At 37.7% G+C, this 19,257-nt stretch overlaps 1 long non-coding RNA gene across 1 annotated transcript in view; it reads right to left on the bottom strand.

Annotated features, from left to right (window-relative positions):
- Positions 1 to 1,789: 1,789 nt before the first annotated feature.
- LOC129562083 (uncharacterized) overlaps positions 1,790 to 19,257 on the bottom strand; it is a 102,517-nt gene continuing 85,049 nt past the window's right edge. The window contains exon 3 of the long non-coding RNA XR_008687103.2: positions 1,790 to 3,463. This is a non-coding gene — a long non-coding RNA (uncharacterized LOC129562083). The remainder of the gene's footprint in view (positions 3,464 to 19,257) is intronic.

Here is a 19,257-nt window from a genome sequence, read left to right on the forward strand (position 1 = left end):
GGCTTCATCTACCCTCCCATGTGAGGATACAGTGAGAAGATAACTGTCTGTATACCAGAAAAAAGACACTCACCAAAAACACATCTGTAGGCATCTTGATCTTGAACTTCCCAACTTCCAGAAGTGTGAGAAATAGATGTCTGTTCTTTAAGCTACTCAGTCTATGATCTTTAATTACAACAGTTCAGGCTAAGACACTAGGCATTTTTGCATGGTAACTATTCTACTCTCATTGATGCCAGACTTGATTCACTAAAAATCCCTATGGGTGACCAATGTCATAAAAATGTCCATATTCTATAGGGGCTCATTGGATGCAGGATTTTAAAAAAGCATCTTAAATAACAGATTTCAGTATATACACACACATGATGTTACTGTTATTAATGTTTATTGATGATTAAAGACAAATTTGCTCTGGAAAAAAAAAATGCTTCCTTCTTTCAATAGCTTAACAGAGAATTACTAGCTCACCAGATCTGAGCCTAAAAGCAGAACAGACTCATTTTACCCACTGGTTTGCTGAGGTCTCTCCTTTCTTATTAAAAAGCAGAGACATAACTTTGACAACAAAGGTCTGTATAGTCAAACCTATGTTTTTTCTGGTACTCATACAATGGATCTGAGGATTGGACCATAAAGAATACTGAGTGCAGAAAAACTGATGCTTTTGAATTGTGATGCCAGAGAAGACTCGAGAGTCCCTTGGATTGGAAGGAGATCAAACAAGTAAATCCTAAAGGAGATCAGTCCTTAATATTCATTGGAAGGACTGATGCTGAAGCTGAAACTCCAATACTTTGGCCATCTGATGTGAAGAGTTGACTCATTGGAAATGACCCTGATACTGGGAAAGATTGAAGGCAGAAGGAGAAAGAGGTGGCAGAGAATGAGATGGATGAGATTGTTAGATAGCACCACTGACTCAACAGACATGAATTTGAGAAAACTTTAGGAGATAATGGAGACCAGTGTGCTGCAGTCCATGGTATCTGAAATGGTCAGACATGACTGAACAACTAAACAATGCCTTTCTTACAGGGACAGTTTTCCAACCAGAGGGCATCCGTTGTTCTGGAGTTGCAGAGATCTCTATGCATCACCAATACAGAAACTTTACTTGCAATTTAGTCATGGTACACATCTGTTGATGTTCTTTGCCCAGACTAAACTGTGGCAGACTGAGAATGTGAGCAACTGTGCCCACCCAATGACTTTTCTGCCTATCAGTTTTCTCAGAATGCGTGTGCTGCTGGTGATATGTACCCATGAGCCCTTTGCCTAATTTAATGTTCTGTGGTCTAAAATTCACTTCTTCACAACTGATCTGATTCTATTAATAAAAATTTCAAATATTTTGCTAATAGGAGGATATGCATCACAATCTTTAAATATCCTAATAGATATTGTTACCACATCAGGACTCATCATTTCAGAACCTGAGGACATTTAGCATCTCAGAGCTTCATTCAAGAAAATTAATCTACTTTTCTTTCAAAAAAATGTAACAGTTGATTGATATTTATTTTAAACCATTTCCTATGGGTCCTGCTCAAACCACATCACTTATTCACATTTCACAACGAGACTATAGACACACAAATGTAATTCTTTTTAAAAATCTTCACAATTTTTTTTTTACTTTTTCTTTTTTTTTTATTGGAGGCTAATTATTTTACAATATTATATTGGTTGGTTTTGCCATACATTGACATGAATCCGCCCCTGGTGTACATGAGTTCCCCTTCCTGAACCCCCCTCCCACTTCCCTCCTCCCTTTATCCTCCCTCTGGGTCATCCCCGCACACCAGCCCCGAGCATCCTGTAACATGCATCGACCCTGAACTGGTGGTTCGTTTCACATATGACAACGTACATGTTTCAATGCCATTCTCCCAAATCATTGCACCCTCACCCTCTCCCACAGAGTCCCAAAGACTATTCTATACATCTGTGTCTCTTTTGCTGTCTCGTATACAGGGTTATCATTTGCATCTTATGATCCCATAATAATACTGGTATTCATTCAATAAAATAGAAGACAGATACGAAGAATTCCAAATGTGTAACTTGTCCTAATATTCTGTGATCAACTTTGCCATATCACAATTTTCAGATCTCTAAATAGGTCATGTCTCTAAATAGGTCCTTGATATGCCCCTAACAATCATCAACATTTTTAAATTACATAAATTTTATGTAACACGCAAAGAAAGTATACTTTTATAAGAATTTCTTCATGTATTCACTCACTCTAAAAGTGCCTATGTGACTGCAATCAAGAATATATTTAGTTTGTTGTTAAGATATTCTCCGAGGCATTTAACTGAGATGAGAAGAAACATTAAGTCTCTGTGTGATCGATATTACATAAGCCCATGTTTTTAAAATTCCCCATTCATAGGTAGATAAATCCACTGTATACAAAAGCATGATTTAAATGTAGAAGCTGCAGCAAAGTGGAGTAGCCATTTTCATTGCTAAATTTGTTCTTAAGTTCTAAAATTAAGACATTGATTTGTTTTTATCTTCAATTCTTATTCAAATATTCCCCCTCCAAATAATCATCATGCCTTTAGGTCTGTGTATATATAGTGTTCACTGTCGCACTAAAAATATTTTTATATATTTGTTAATATGAAGAAAAATATTACTTTTTGTTTAGCACTATTAAATTAGTGTATGAGTGAAAGTGAGTGAGTGAAAGTCACTCAGTCATGTCCAACTCTGTCACCCTATGGACTATACAGTCCATGGAATTCTCCAGGACAGAATAATAGAGTAGGTAGCCTTTCTCTTCTCCAGGGGATGTTCCCAACCCAGGGATCAAACCCAGGTCTCCCACATTGCAGGCAGATTCTTTACCAGCTGAGCCACAAGAGAAGCCCAACTAATGTATAAGTAGTCAATAATTTTAGTAACCTGCAAGTAGTTGATTTGCTACTATGTGATGGTGATTTAACTTGGAATCAGTCATTTAGTCATTTCATATTTTGTGTTGCTAAAAGTAACCATGTAAACTTGAATATTAGTAAAAATATTGGATTACTAGAATGATGGTAGCCATCAAATAAGAACAAATTAGAACTGGGTTTCTTCTCTTTTCCATTTTAATGTTTACAACTTTCTGTTCTCTCAACTCTGTACCATATATTCCAATCTATTTTCTTGATGTTTCTTTGACTATCTTGTTTTAATACATGAATTCACAAAAAAATAAATATTTCTATTTAGAAGAACAATGACAGCACTTATGACTAAGCTCTGAAGATAATTTTTCTCACCAATTCAACAAACGATTATTGATTATTCCGTATATTCAAAATAAGGGAAAAACAGCATAGCAACTACAGCTTTTCAATATATGTTCACCATTTATTGTTGTCGCTCAGTTGCTCAGTGTATTAATTCCAGGTGTGATTTAATTTTGGTTTGAGTATTTCTTATTTTCCTTAAAAGTAACCTACAAAAAAAAAAAACAAGACAGAAATAAGCCTTAGGAGCTGGATTTCTGCTCAACAAAATTTGGCACAAAGATTACAACATATCATTTCCACTTTAAGTCATCCAAAATTGCAGAGGTTATTTCAATTGCTGACTAATGGGAACTCATTTAGGTCAGGCTCAAATGGAATCAAGGTTGTGAAATATGAAAATAGCTCCAATCAGCACTAGGATTACGGGGGAGAGCTGCCACCTCCCTGTACCCTACTGGGTCATGCACTGTGAGATGGGTGGTGAGGCACGAGACAGGGGAACAAGGTTGCGAAGTAATGGTGTTACATGGCGGATTGTTTCCCCCCAAAATCCATATGTTGAAGCCCTCACACCAAGTACCTCAGAATGTTACTGAATTGAACAGCCTTTAAAAAGGCAATTAAGGTAAAGTCACGTCACATGGGTGGGCCCTTATTTATGACTTCTCTCAGGAGAAGAGGAGATTAGAAAAGCTTGTGAGGGTACTTGACAAGGTAACTATCTGCAAATCAAGGAGAGAGCTCTTGGGAGAAATCACAGGCAACAGTAAGTAGAGCTGTTATGAATATGTAAGGGTAGTCATCTTTGTATATCACTTCTGTTCAGTAAATATCATTTGTTCCATATCTTTCCCAGTACTTGGTATTTTCATTCTTAAAAATTGTCTTAAGCTTTTAATCTTTAAATCATTTTAGTGGATGTAATATGGTATCCATTATAGTTTTAATTTTCATTTCTCTGATGATTGAATATGTTGACCACCATTACTGACTTGACATTTGTATATCTCCCTTGATAAACTCTGTGTTCAAGTCTTCCGCTCATGAAAAAAAGTAAATCCCTTGACTTTTAGTTTTCAACTGTAAGATTTATCTATATTTTTTCAACAGAAATAATTTTAGATATGAGTATTATGAATATTTACTTCCATATGTAGCCTTCTTTTCATTTTCTTATGATGATTTTTGATGAGCAGAAGTTTTCCATTCTGATGGTATACAATTTTTTCTTTTATGATTAGTTATTTTTGCATCCTCTATAAAATACCTTCTCTTATCATGACTGAGAAAATATTCTCCTCTTAACCTTTTATTGGTAGATATGTTGTATAGATATGTTTTTAGGTCTATGAAATATCTCAAATTGACTTTGATGCATATTATGAGACGAGGGTTGTGGGTTTATTTTCTATGTAATTATCTACTTGTTTCAATATAACTTGTTAAAATTTTTCCTTTGTCTCATTTCTTTTCTTTAGTCCTTACATACATGGTGAATCTATTTCTAAATACTCTACTCTTTTCCACTGAACTATTCATCTATGATTATGCCAATGACATAGTATCTCAAACAGTAATTTTATAGTCAATTGTGAAATCAGCTAATGTGGTTACTCCAACTATTATCTTTATTTTCTAGATAATTTTGGGAACTCAAGATTATTTCATTTCCTTACAATTTAGCAATCAGCATGGCAATTTCTATAAAAACAACTACTGAAGTTTTGAGTTGTATGTATGTATATGTGTAGCGACATTAAGTTATAATTTTGTACAAATATGTGTAAATACAGATGTAGAACTCTTTGTATATATCTAATAAAGATATATCTTTCTCAGATATATGTTTTGGGAGTATACTATGTTGTCAGCAACACTGAGGAAGAAAGGAAAGATGCTGCTAATCATGGTGATAGAAGTTGATCAGAAGTTGGGCTCTTTAAATGTCCTTATTTATCGATCAGAATGTTGAAGCAGACTAGGTTAATTATTCTGTTATTTTTCTTCTTTCAAATTCTCAAAATAAATTGAGGCTACAGCATGGAGGAACTTTTCGAGGATCACGGAGATGGCTAATGGAATATTTCTGTAATCGCATCCAGTGTTCTTTCAAACAGTTACAGATGCTATCACAAGTTCCAGTTCCTAGAATATCATACCCCCAAAATTAATAAGACACATTTGGAAGATAAATAATAATATTCTGATTAATATATTCTATTCCCAGCAAATGGTGTGGTCTACTTCTGTTGTTCATTGTGTTTTGTGCCTTGAATTATTTTTCCTTTCCATGTATCTGAAAGTTATTACAATCCTTCAAAGTCAAGGTTTAAATTTTTAATGAATTTTATGATTTGTTATTGACAGGTTTGTTAAAGTATACTCTGTATGCATCTTTTATTTCTAGTAACAAGAGTTCTGTGTACAGTACAAAAAGAAGACAAGCATCTTAAAGAATTATAACTCTCTCCACATTGCCAGCAAAACCTCTTATATGGGTACTTGGAAAATAAATATTGATTAGATAATAGTAACAATATAACCATGGCTAACATTTATGACGTCTTTACTATGTCCAGACATTTTTCTTTTGTTTTTTGTTTTTTTACTTTATGACTCAGGTACTTTTATTGTGCACATTTGAAAAACGAGAACACAGTTGAGGTTAAAGCGCTTGCTCAATTCATAACTCTGATAATGGAGGCATTAGGAACAAGCTTCAGTTCAGTTCAGTTCAGTCGCTCAGTCGTGTCCGACTCTCTGTGACCCCATGAATCACAGCACGTCAGGCCTCCCTGTCCATCACCAACTCCCGGAGTTCACTCAAACTCATGTCTACAGAGTCGGTGATGCCATCCAGCCATCTCATTCTCCGTCGTCCCCTTCACCTCCCGCCCCAGACCTTTCCCAGCATCAGAGTCTTTTCCAGTGAGTCAACTCGTCACATGAGGTGGCCAAAGTATTGCAGTTTTAGCTTTAGCATCAGTCCTTCCAATGAACACTCAGGATTGATCTCCTTTAGAATGGACTGGTTGGATCTCTTTGTGGTACAAGGGACTCTCAAGAGTCTTCTCCAACACCACAGTTCAAAAGCGTCAATTCTTCGGCGATCAGCTTTCTTCACAGTCCAACTCTCACATCCATACATGACCACGGGAAAAACCATAACCTTGACTAGACGGACCTTTGTTGGCAAAGTAATGTCTTTGCTTTTTAATATACTATCAAGGTTGGTTATAACTTTCCTTCCAAGGAGTAAGTGTCTTTTAATTTCATGGCTGCAATCAGCATCCGCAGTGATTTTGGAGCCCCAAAAAATAAAGTCTGACACTGTTTCCACTGTTTTTCCATCTATTTCCCATGAAGTGATGGGGCCAGATGCCATGATCTTTGTTTTCTGAATGTTGAGCTTCAAGCCAACCTTTTCACTCTCCTCTTTCACTTTCATCAAGAGGCTTTTGAGTTCCTCTTCACTTTCTGCCATAAGGGTAGTGTCATCTGCATATTTGAGGTTATTGATATTTCTCCCAGCAATCTTGATTCCTAATCTGATTTCAGGATCTTATATATAGAACACTAGACTATAGTGTCTTTCATGATCAACATTGAAAATGGATCATTTCTTTTAAAGTTTGGCTAAAAACCACTGCAAACTGTGTTTTTATTTAGATATATATCTTTATACTACACCTTCCTCTTTAACGTCAAGCTAAATTGAAATCTCCTCTGGCTAATTATGATAAAAGCAACAAGATCTCTATGACTAATAATTTAATTTCTAAACTATTTAAGATTTGAAGAAAAAAGGTAGCATTAACATTTTTAGTATGGACCTACCCTTAGGTGGTTGAGACCACTGGATCTCTTTTAGGGTTAGGGAAAATGTGTTTGGATAAATTTAAGGGTTTAATAAATTATTGATGCCTTTTTAATGTTGATATTGGGGATTTAGTTATGGTAAGAGATTTCTTACCCTCCAATAAATATTTAGTGAACTGCTGGGATTTCCTTGGTGGTCCAATAATTAAGATTCCATGCTTCAAGGGGGCACAGGTTAGATAAAACCATAAAGAATTTGTCTACAATGCAGGAGACCCAGGTTCATTTCGTGGGTTGCAAAGATCCTCTGGAGAAGGAAATAATGACCCACTCCAGTATTCTTGCCTGGAGAATCCCATGAACAAAGGAGCCTGGTGGGCTACAGTAATAGGGTCATAAAAGACCGAGCAACTAACACTAGGGAACTAAGATCCCACATGCCACAACAGATCGGCCAAAAAATAACAAAGAGTGAACTGCCAAGTTCTGCCTAAGGAGGACAACTCTTTTGTTTGTACCTAGGATCACATGCCTTCTTGCCTAATTAAAGCATCTCTCCAGCCACTCCTCCTCTCTCTTATGCATCATTAACTTCTTTCCATTATCTTGAATTCCTAGCTTATCTTTACACATTCTGATTTTTGTTCTAACATGTCACATCCCTCCTCAAACTCTACAACAGTTTCTTATCCATATTCATTTCCTATGGCCTATGAAACAAGTTACCGCAAACAGAAAGTGAAGTCGTTCAGTTGTGTCCGACTCATTGCAACCCCGTGGACTGTAGCCCATCAGTCTCCTCCGTCCATGGGATTCTCCAGGCAAGAATACTGTAGTGGGTTGCCATTTCCTTTTCCAGGGGATCTTCCTTTCGGACCAAGAGATCGAACCCAGGTCTCCCGCACTGCAGGCAGATGCTTTAACCTCTGAACCAACAGGGCAGACCCCAAACATGGGTTGCTTTAAAAAACACATTTATTGTCATACAGCCTGTAGATCAGAAGTCCAAAATCAATTCACTAGACTAAAATCAAGGAGTTAACACGATGCTCTAGGGCAATAGCATTTTCTAGCCTTTTCCAAGCTCTAGAATCACATTCCTTACATTCTGTTTTGAAGCTCTTTCCTATGTCATTAAAGCTAGAAGGATAGCATCTTATTTCAGCAGTCTCATTGCTTTCTTCCTCTGTGTCAAAATTCTCCCTTCCTCCCTCTTGTAATGACCCTTGTGAAAACATTTATGGTCAATGTGTATAATCTAGAATAATCTCATGTCAAGATCCTTAACTGAGTCACATTTGGAAAGTTCCTTTTGCCATACAAAATAACATTCATAGATTCCAGGGGTGAGGACCTTGGTATCTGAAGGAAGGGTGTGGCATTATTCTCTCAAATAATATTAGATAAAATATTTTAAAAAGACCTGATCTTGTCTGGCCTTCTACACCTTCTCTGGCCTAATGCACTATCACTGAGGCTTTGCTACTGTCTTCTGAGTGCAGTGACTTCTTGGATATTCCCTTTGCATACCAACTGTTCTCCCACTTCAGAGACTTTGCAAATGCTGTGTCCTGTGATTCAAATGCTCTTAGATAAACACTGGACTACCTCCTTCATCTTTCCATTGATCTCTTTCACAGTGTTGCACTATCACAGATTTCCCACACCAGATAAGAGCATCTTCCTCATCCCCATTATTTTCCTAAATTGCATTCTCTTTTTTCTACATCATGATCATTCCCCAACACATAAATATGTTTTGTTTGTTTCTGCCTACCTCTGCTGCAAAGTACTCTACAAAGATTGCTGGGAGAAATATCAATAACCTCAGATATGCTGATGACACCACACTTATGGCAGAAAGCAAAGAAGAACTAAAGAGCCTCTTGTTGAAAGTGAAAGAAGAGAGTGAAAAAATTGTCTTACAGATCAACATTCAGAAAACTAAGATCATGGCAGCTGGTCCCATCACTTCATGGCAAATAGATGGGAAACAGTGACTGACTTTATTTTTTGGGCTCCAAAATCACTGCAGATGGTGACTGCAGCCATGAAATTAAAAGATGCTTACTCCTTGGAAGAAAAGTTATGACCCACCTAGATGGCATATTATAAAGCAGAGACGTTACTTTGCCAACAAAGGTCCATCTAATCAAGGCTATGGTTTTTCCAGTAGTCATACATGGATGTGAGAGTTGGACTATAAAGAAAGCTGAACACCGAAGAATTGATGCTTTTGAACTGTGGTGTTGGAGAAGACTCTTGAGAGTTCCTTGGACTGCAAGAAGATCCAACCAGTCCATCCTAAAGGAAATCAGTCCTGAATATTCATTGGAAGGGCTGATGTTGAAGCTGAAGCTCCAATACTTTGACCAGCTGATGCAAAATCTGACTCATTTGAAAAGACCCTGATGCTGGGAAAGATTGAAGGCGAGAGGAAAAGGGGACGACAGAGGATGAGATGGTTAAGTGGCAACACTGACTCAAAGGACATGAATTTGAGCAAGCTCCAGGAAACAGCGAAGGACCAGGAAGCCTGGCATATTGCAATCGATGGGGTCAAAAAGGGTTGGATATGATTGAGCAACTGCACAACAACTTGAGTGTATTCTTTAAAAATGCTGCCCACAGAAAGGCTTTCTTGGAATATATTGTAGTTAGCATTTTAATTTCAGTATCCTAAAGAAGGAACAAATATATTTCTGGTTAAGAATAGTGAGGTAAGTAGTAAAATTAACTACAACACAATATGTTTTTTGTGTCACACCTTTGATTGTTCTCTCATGTCCCATCACCATGGTCCCCACATATAAGGCAAGAAGAGATTTAGTGAGCTATTTTGTTTGTTTTTATACTCAAGAAGTGCTTAAGCAAGAAAAGTTCTAGATTTTGAGGGGAAGGACAGTGAAGGTTACTAGAAACTAGCTTCCTGATTCTCTGGATCCCCAGCTTCTGGAAGTTGTTTGGATGCTTAAGTGGTGGATAACAGGTGGGCTTCCCAGCTGGTGCTAGTAGTAAAGAACTATTTGCTTTCCAATGACAGATACTTAAGAGATGTAGGTTCTATATCTGGGCCTGGAAGATTCCCTGGAGGATGGCATGGCAACCCATGCCAATATACTTGCCTGGAGAACCCCAGGGACATAGGAGCATGGGGGGTGACAGTCCACTGGGTTGGAAGGAGTTGGACATGACTGAAGAGACTTAGTAGGCAAGAGGGTAGCCAGTGACTTAATTTGGCTCACTCTCCTCACACTGAAGACAGCTGTGGTGGTCCAAGAGCACATCAAATCATAAAAGTTTACTTCTTGAGCTCCATGTAAAATCTTCTTTCTAGATACATTTATGCAACCACTCAAAATCTAAGGGTCCCTAGACATAAATTAGGTTTTTGGGCTTAGATTCTCCAGTCTAGTGAGATTCACCAGCAAGACTTATTGTCATTATTCAGAAACTTCTCCCTCAACTCTTCCCACTTTCCAGTGTGAACTGAGTCTCTGACACTATATACCACCTCTACCTCCAATCCCCAGATTCAGAACTGATGTTCAAGATAGCTATAAGCAACAAAATGGCAACTCACCAAAGCGTTGCCATATATTGCTTCACTCGTTTATATTTGGATCACTCATGTCCTAGCATCATAGAGGACATGGTCTTCTTCTATTACTCCCTCTCCCCAAGACATGGCTACAGAAAAAAATGACAAGACCACAACACCAATTAAGTGATCAAATTTCCTATATGAATGATGCAACTTCTAAAAACAAACATATGGTGTGTACTCATACTAAAGATTTTTCTCTAACACATTTGGGGAGGAGAACAGGTTTAGAGAATAGGTTTCTGAAGACATCAAGAGTTACTATATTCTATCCTCCACATTCAGGTGAACTCTTTATTTGCACTCTGTCAAATTAATGAGAAATGAGAGATATTATTAAAACCAAAATCCAGGAAAAAACATTTAAAAATGCCTGAGAGACTTATTCATATGTGATTTCATTAAGTATCTAGAGATTGAAACCTAGTCTAGATTGATCTATTGGGAATTTTAAGATCCTGAGATTGCTTAGGAGCTTTTAATTTGCAAGGCTTAGAGGAAATATGTTTTATATTGCCTTCTTGCGGTAAAATTTCCATCCTTTAGATCATATATTAATATAAATCTTTTGACTTTATAAAATATTTGTGAAATTAGAGATCAAAGGTAAGAAAGATTGAACAAAATCGTATTATTTTAATAAAAAGTCTATGATTGATTACCCATAATGAGGGTGACCATAAGGCCTGGTGTACCTGGGAGGGTTCCAGGTATATCAGTGATTCTGGTTTAGTTAATAATACCCTCGCTCATTCTCAAAAATGTCATGGTTAGGATGATTAACTATATAGCCATACTTCCCATAACTCATTAAAACAAGTGCTCTCTGTTTCTATTTTCCATTATTTTTATTTTGACTTCCTTCAGGAGTGAATTATCTTTTCTTTATTTCTCTTTTGTCAGGTTATTCTTTTTCCAGAAATATAAAAATATAGTTATTGGAGAATATAGTTTTGAAGAAAATTTATATTCTTTGCTCTTTGAATTATTAGCATAGAACCATTATATTTCAGTTTAATAAATGCTGAGCTAAAGATTGTAATAAAAATAACTTGGACCAACTTGGTTCAACATGAAAAATTAAGAAAATTTATTCATAGCTAGGTTACATATGTATATATATGTACATATGTAAGTGTACATTGCATACATGGAGAGAGAGAGACAGATGGACAGAGACAGAAAATGATCAAGACACAAATGTAAAACATGTCTAGTCTAGAAAGAATGGAAAAATATTGATCTATATCTAAAAACATTTAGTGCTACATCTAAACGTTTTCTTTTTTTTCTTAATATTAAGAAGGCTCTTGGAATAAACAGCTTCAAAGTACAGCTTGAAATGGACCTATTGTAAGGAGTAGAGTGGCAAACTTACATTGCCATGCACAACTGTGAATAGACTTCCAGACAGCTAAAATGTGTCATTTAGAAGGAATGTGTCTCATTTATGCACTGTTTAGATTGACTGAAATACATTCCTCTCACCCAGTTCCTTGGCAAGTGTTTCAATTAAGTGGGCACAAAATTTATCCTAGTGCAGTGTTCTATTATTCTGCTCTGTAGTATATAGTTGTATGCGACTTTGGACTTGTGGAAGCCTTCAGTTGTTGGAAAAATAACACATCTCTTTCAAGATAATAACTGTAACTTTTCTCAGTGGAAACTCTTGTTTGGTAAAAAGCCACTGATGCTGGAACCACAGGGAACTTAATTTCATCAATGTATTAGAAAAAAAAAAATAGGAAATGTACACAGCTAGTAAAATCTGCAATCAGCAAAATATTAATCTATGTAAAAAGGAAGCAAAATTACATGGAAGAGGGTACTATATAATATTTTTGGATAAAAATGATGTCTCTACATGGGAGATGAATCATGGGTATATTAAAGATTATCTAGTACTCACATCTCCCACTGGCCTGAATTAGTAAAGAACTGACTGTAAACAAAGACTTGAGTTTATTCTCCACTGTTGTTGTTGTTTAGTCATTGAATCAGAGTGACTGTTGGCCTATTTTAGCAATGAAGCCTGTGCCTGCATGCTTAATCGTGTCTGACTCTTTGCAACCCCGTGGACTGCAGCCCTCCAGGCTCCTCTGTGCATAGGATTTTCCCGACAAGAATGCTGGAATGGTTGCCATTTTCTTTTCCAAAGACTTTACTGATCCAGAGATGGAGCCTAAGTCTCTTGCATCTCCTGTACTGGTACATGGATTCTTTACCACTATACCCACCTGGGAAGCTCTAACTGCACTGTACATCAATATTGTGATACACTGATGTCTTGAGAGCTATTCATATTAGGTTATAAGTTTAGTTCTACATTGAATGGTTTCAACTTTTTGTTGAATTTATGTTCCCTAAGTTTCTTATTTCCTTAAGGAAAAAACTTAGAATTTTGGAGTAATATCTAGTCAAATATATATTTTTTAATCTAATTTCTATTCTTTTAAAAGACTCATACTTGACAAATACAGACATACAGATGCAGGCACACACACACACTCAACTACACAGAATAAGAACATGAGGCCAGATCATGTAATTTTATATGTCTAAAACTGTATCTTGCAAAATGGAATAGTAGAAGGAGCTTTGTTTGAAATTAGAAACCTAGAATCCTAGCTCAGCTTTGTCAATATGCCAGCTGTGTATATGTGACTAAATCAGTTACTTTTGAATCTTTATTTCCTCCTCATTCAAAAGAAAGTGTCTGTAAACATCTAAGTAGTTTTCAATCTTTCTATTTTATCTAGGAATAATTTACACTTGAAAAAATTCATAAATTCTTATAGACTTTGTCCATGGTATGTACCACATTTCATTTTTTAAAATTTGCTTTTTAAGACAATATCATGGAGGATAAAAGCTTTCCCTCCTGCAAAAATCAAATTTGAGTTTCACAATATATTTTCCATGGACTGGACGTTAAATCACTAACCAAATATTTTTTTACATTGTCATGATTATTCCTGGAAGTAAACTGGGATCTAATGAGCTTTTAGTCACTGTCTAAGACTTGATAATTGAAATGGGACACACAAAATAGGAACATGCTACAACAGAAGGTCTCAGCATTTGATCTCAACTTTAAAAAATAATGTCTATCAGTACATTGCCAGCTGCTTTTGCTTGACTTTTCTATAGTTCACATTATTTATCATCAATAATTTATTTGCTAAATCTAACTTATATCCCATCATGTAGACTACAAGAATCCTTGTTATGGACTTCTCATTTTAGTGATAGCTATTATAAAATATCCATTGTCACAAGCCTAGAAATTACTCAGAATCAGGTTGGATCAAGTATGAGCTTTCTCATTTGTTTAAACTCATTTGTTTAAGAATATAAAATAATCTTTGAGGAATTGTGAGTTGGCCAAAGTCATAGAACAAAACTCATGGAGTCAGAATTGTAGCAACCATTTTCAATGATTTCAGATCTGAGCCCACTCTCTGGGCAGCTTTTAAATGTTGATGTTTTGGTATTTGAGTAGTCTGCTGCTTTCCATATTGAGAATATCCTTTGGAGTTATAAGAGAGTTGTAAATTGCCATAATGGCACCAAATTCTTTATTCTTCACTGTATCTACCCTCTTTAGAATGTGACTTTAAAGTTTCTCCAAAGCAGAGTCTGTTTCTACTCCATTTGAATCTGGATTGGGTTTGAGACTTACTTTGGCCAACAGAATTCATCATGGGAGAGGTATGACAAAATGTGGTCCACTGGAGAAGGAAATGGCAAACCACTTCAGTATACTTGCCATGAGAACCCCATGAACAGTAACAAAAGGCAAAATGATAGGATACTGAATGAGGAATTCCCCCAGGTCGGTAGGTGCCCAGTATGCTAATGGAGATCAGTGGAGAAATAATTCCACAAAGAATGAAGGGATGGAGCCAAAGCAAAACCAATACCCAGTTGTGGAAGTGACTGGTGATAGAGCAAGGTCTGATGCTGTAAAGAGCAATATTGCATAGGAACCTGGAATGTTAGGTCCATGAATCAAGGTCAATTGGAAGTGGTCAAACAGGAGATGGCAAGAGTGAAGGTCGACAGTCTAGGAATCAGTGAACTAAAATGGACTGGAATGGGTGAATTTAACTGAGATGACCATTATATTTACTACTGTGGGCAGGAATCCCTTAGAAGAAATGGAGTAGCCATCATGGTCAACAAAAGAGTCCGAAATGCAGTACTTGGATGCAATCTCAAAAATGACAGGATCATCTCTGCTCATTTCCAAGGCAAACCATTCAATATTACAGTAATTCAAGTCTATGTCCCAACGAGTAACGCTGAAGAAGCTGAAGTTGAATGGTTCTATGAAGACCTACAAGACCTTTTAGAACTAACACCCAAAAAAGATGTCCTTTTCATTATAGGGGACTGGAATGCAAAAGTAGGAAGTCAAGAAACACCTGGAATAACAGGCAAATTTGGCCTTGGAGAACAGAATGAAACAGGGCAAAGGCTAATAGAGTTTTGCCAAGAGAACGCACTGGTCACAGCAAAAAACCTCTTCCAACAAAACAAGAGAAGACTCTACACATGGACATCACGAGATGGTCAACACTGAAATCAGATTCATTATATTCTTGGCAGCAAAAGATGGAGAAGCTCTACACAGATAGCAAAAACAAGACCAGGAGCTGACTGTGGCTCAGATAATGAACTCCTTATTGCCAAATGCAGACTTAAATTGAAGAAAGTAGGGAAAACCACTAGACCATTCAGTTCAGTTCATCCAGTCGCTCAGTCGTGTCCGACTCTCCGCGACCCCATGAATCACAGCACGCCAGGCCTCCCTGTCTATCACCCACTCCCGGAGTTCACTCAAACTCATGTCCACAGAGTCGGTGATGCCATCCAGCCATCTCATTCTCTGTCATCCCCTTCTCCTCCCGCCCCCAACCTTTCCCAGCATCAGAGTCTTTTCCAGTGAGTCAACTCGGCGCATGAGGTAGCCAAAGTATTGCAGTTTCAGCTTTAAACTCAGTCCTTCCAATGAACACCAAGGATCGATCTCCCTTAGAATGGACTGGTTGGATCTCCTTGTGGTACAAGAGACTCTCAAGAGTCTTCTCCAACACCACAGTTCAAAAGCATCAATTCTTTGGCGATCAGCCTTCTTCACAGTCCAACTCTCACATCCATACATGACCACGGGAAAAACCATAGCCTTGACTAGAAAGACCTTGGTTGGCAAAGTAATATCTCTGCTTTTTAATATACTATCAAGGTTGGTCATAACTTTCCTTCCAAGGAGTAAGCGTCTTTTAATTTCATGGCTGCAATCAGCATCCGCAGTGATTTTGGAGCCCAAAAAAATAAAGTCTGACACTGTTTTTCCATCTATTTTCCATGAAGTGATGGGACCAGATGCCATGATCTTTGTTTTCTGAATGTTGAGCTTCAAGCCAACCTTTTCACTCTCCTCTTTCACTTTCATCAAGAGGCTTTTGAGTTCCTCTTCACTTTCTGCCATAAGGGTAGTGTCATCTGCATATCTGAGATTATTGATATTTCTCCCAGCAATCTTGATTCCAGCTTGTGCTTCCTCCAGCCCAATATACCTAAATCAAATCCCTTATGATTATACAGTGGAAGTGAGAAATAGATTTAAGGGACTAGATCTGATAGATAGAGTGCCTGATGAACTCAGGACGCAGGTCGTGACATTGTACATGAGACAGGGACCAAGACCATCCCCATGGAAAAGAAATGCAAAAAAGCGAAATGGCTGTCTGAGGAGGCCTTACAAATAGCTGTGAAAAGAAGAGAAGCCAAAAGCAAAGGAGGAAAGGAAAGATATAAGCATCTGAATGCAGAGTTCCAAAGAATAGCAAGGAGAGATAAGAAAGCCTTCCTCAGTGATCAATGCAAAGAAATAGAGGAAAACAACAGAATAGGAAAAACAAGAGATCTTTTCAAGAAAATTATAGATATCAAGGGAACATTTCATGCAAAGATGGGCTCGATAAAGGACAGAAATGGTATGGACCTAACAGAAGCAGAAGATATTAAGAAGAGTTGGCAAGAATACACGGCAGAACTGTACAAAAAAGATCTTCATGACGAAGATAATCATGATGGCGTGATTACTCACGTGGAGCCAGACATCTTGGAATGTGAAGTCAAGTGAGCCTTAGAGAGCATCACTACAAACAAAGCTAGTGGAGGTGATGGAATTCCAGTTGAGCTATTTCAAATCCTGAAAGATGAGGCTGTGAAAGTGTGGCACTAAATATGCCAGCAAACTTGGAAAACTCAGCAGTGGCCACAGAACTGGAAAAGGTCAGTCTTCATTCCAATCCCAAAGAAAGGCAATGCCAAAGAATGATCACACTACTGCACAATTGCACTCATCTCACACACTAGTAAAGTCATGCTCAAAATTCTCCACGCCAGACTGAAGCAATATATGAACCGTGAACTTCCAGATGTTCAAGCAGGTTTTAGAAAAGACAGAGGAACCAGAGATCAAATCGCCAATATCCGCTGGATCATGGAGAAAACAAGAGAGTTCCAGAAAAACATCTATTTGTGCTTCATTGACTATGCCAAAGCCTTTGACTGTGTGGATCACAATAAACTGTGGAACATTCTGAAAGAGATGAGAATACCAGACCACCTGACCTGCCTCTTGAGAAACCTGTATGCAGGTCAGGAAGCAACAGTTAGAAATGGAAATGGAACAACAGACTGGTTCCAAATAGGAAAAGGAGTACGTCAAGGTTGTATATTGTCACCCTGCTTATTTAACTTATATGCAGAGTACATCATGAGGAACGCTGGGCTGGAAGAAGCTCAAGCTGGAATCAAGCTTGCCGGGAGAAATATCAATAACCTCAGATATGCAGATGACACCACCAGTATGGCAGAAAGTGAAGAGGAACTCAAAAGCCTCTTGATGAAAGTGAAAGAGGAGAGTGAAAAGTTTGGCTTGAAGCTCAACATTCAGAAAACTAAGATCATGGCATCTGGTCCCATCACTTCTTGGCCAATAGATGGGGAACCAGTGGTAACAGTGTCAGACTTTATTTTCTTGGCCTCCAAAATCACTGCAGATGCTGATTGCAGCCATGAAATTAAAACACTCTTACTCCTTGGAAGGAAAGTTATGACCAACCTAGACAGCATATTAAACAGCAGAGACATTACTTTGCCAACCAAGGTCCGTCTAGTCAAGGCTATGGTCTTTCCCGTGGTCATGTATGGATGTGAGAGTTGGACTGTGAAGAAAGCTGATCGCCGAAGAATTGATGCTTTTGAACTGTGGTGTTGGAGAAAACTCTTGAGAGTCCCTTGGACCGCAAGGAGATCCAACCAGTCCATTCTAAAGGAGATCAATCCTGAGTGTTCATTGGAAGGACTGATGCTAAAGCTGAAACTGCAATACTTTGGCCACCTCATGCATCGAGTTGACTCACTGGAAAAGAGTCTGATGCTAGGAAGTTTTGGGGGTGGGAGGAGTCAGGGACGACAGAGAATGAGATGGCTGGATGTCATCACCGACTCTGTGGACATAAGTTTGAGTGAACTCCGGGAGTTGGTGATGGACAGGGAGGCCTGGCCTGCTGTGATTCATGGGGTCACAAAGAGTCGGACATGACTGAGCGACTGAACTGAACTGAATATCAGACTGCTTCCTAGGATTCAAAATAATTTATGTGTTTCTGTTCAATAACTTGGAAACCTAAGGAACTGCCTTGAAAATAGCCTAACCGAGCATGATGGAAGATGGGAGTCCTCTTGAAGCAAAAATGAGGCATTCCATCATAGACCAAGCTAGTTAATCCAGTTCCCAATCCACCCAGTCCAGCAATGATTAGATGTACCTAGCTGTCCCCACAACCTCCCTTCCAAATCACCACCCACTTAGATGAGCAGTTGTTTCAAATCACTAAGGATTAGAGTTGGGCTTTCCTTATTGCACTAGTGTTTAAGAACCTGCCTGCCAATTCAAGAGACATAAGAGATGTGGATTAGTGGTATGTGACATAGCAAATGCTGTTTGTTTAAGATGATACTTCATTCTACTGGAAAATTTGGGGGAAGTTTCCGTATGTGATTATACTAGTTTAGTATATATATATATACTTTTAAGACGATAGATCATTCTAGTGGAAAATTTAGGGGAAGTTTCCATATATGATTTTACCAGTTTAGTACATTAAAATCTCTGACTTTAACTGCACTACAGAAAGTAGTTTAAAAATATGGTAGAGGGAAAATCTCTCCATACTATGAGAGGTGAGAATAATTATAATTGTTTGACAAGGATTTTAGCCATATTTGTATTGCATTTAATGGAATCATTTGTTAGCTACAGTACCTGTGAAGGCATTTTTTCAGTGAAAGAACAAGTTATTCTGAGTCTAGTGAACCTGCTTGTAAGTTTCCAGTTTATAGACTTGAAGAAATGAAAAAACTGACAGGAGCAGCATTCCTTCCATAAAGAGAATAATGGGTCAATACTCATCAATATAAAGGAAATGTGTCAGGAGTTTTGAAAGTTCTAAGAGGACCTCTGGGACAATGTTAAACGCTCCAACATTTGAATCATAG

Source organism: Moschus berezovskii, chromosome 5 (assembly GCF_049115385.1).
Source record: "Moschus berezovskii isolate FMDL1 chromosome 5, NW_MosBer_1.0, whole genome shotgun sequence".
In the NCBI taxonomy this organism is placed as follows: domain Eukaryota; kingdom Metazoa; phylum Chordata; class Mammalia; order Artiodactyla; family Moschidae; genus Moschus; species Moschus berezovskii.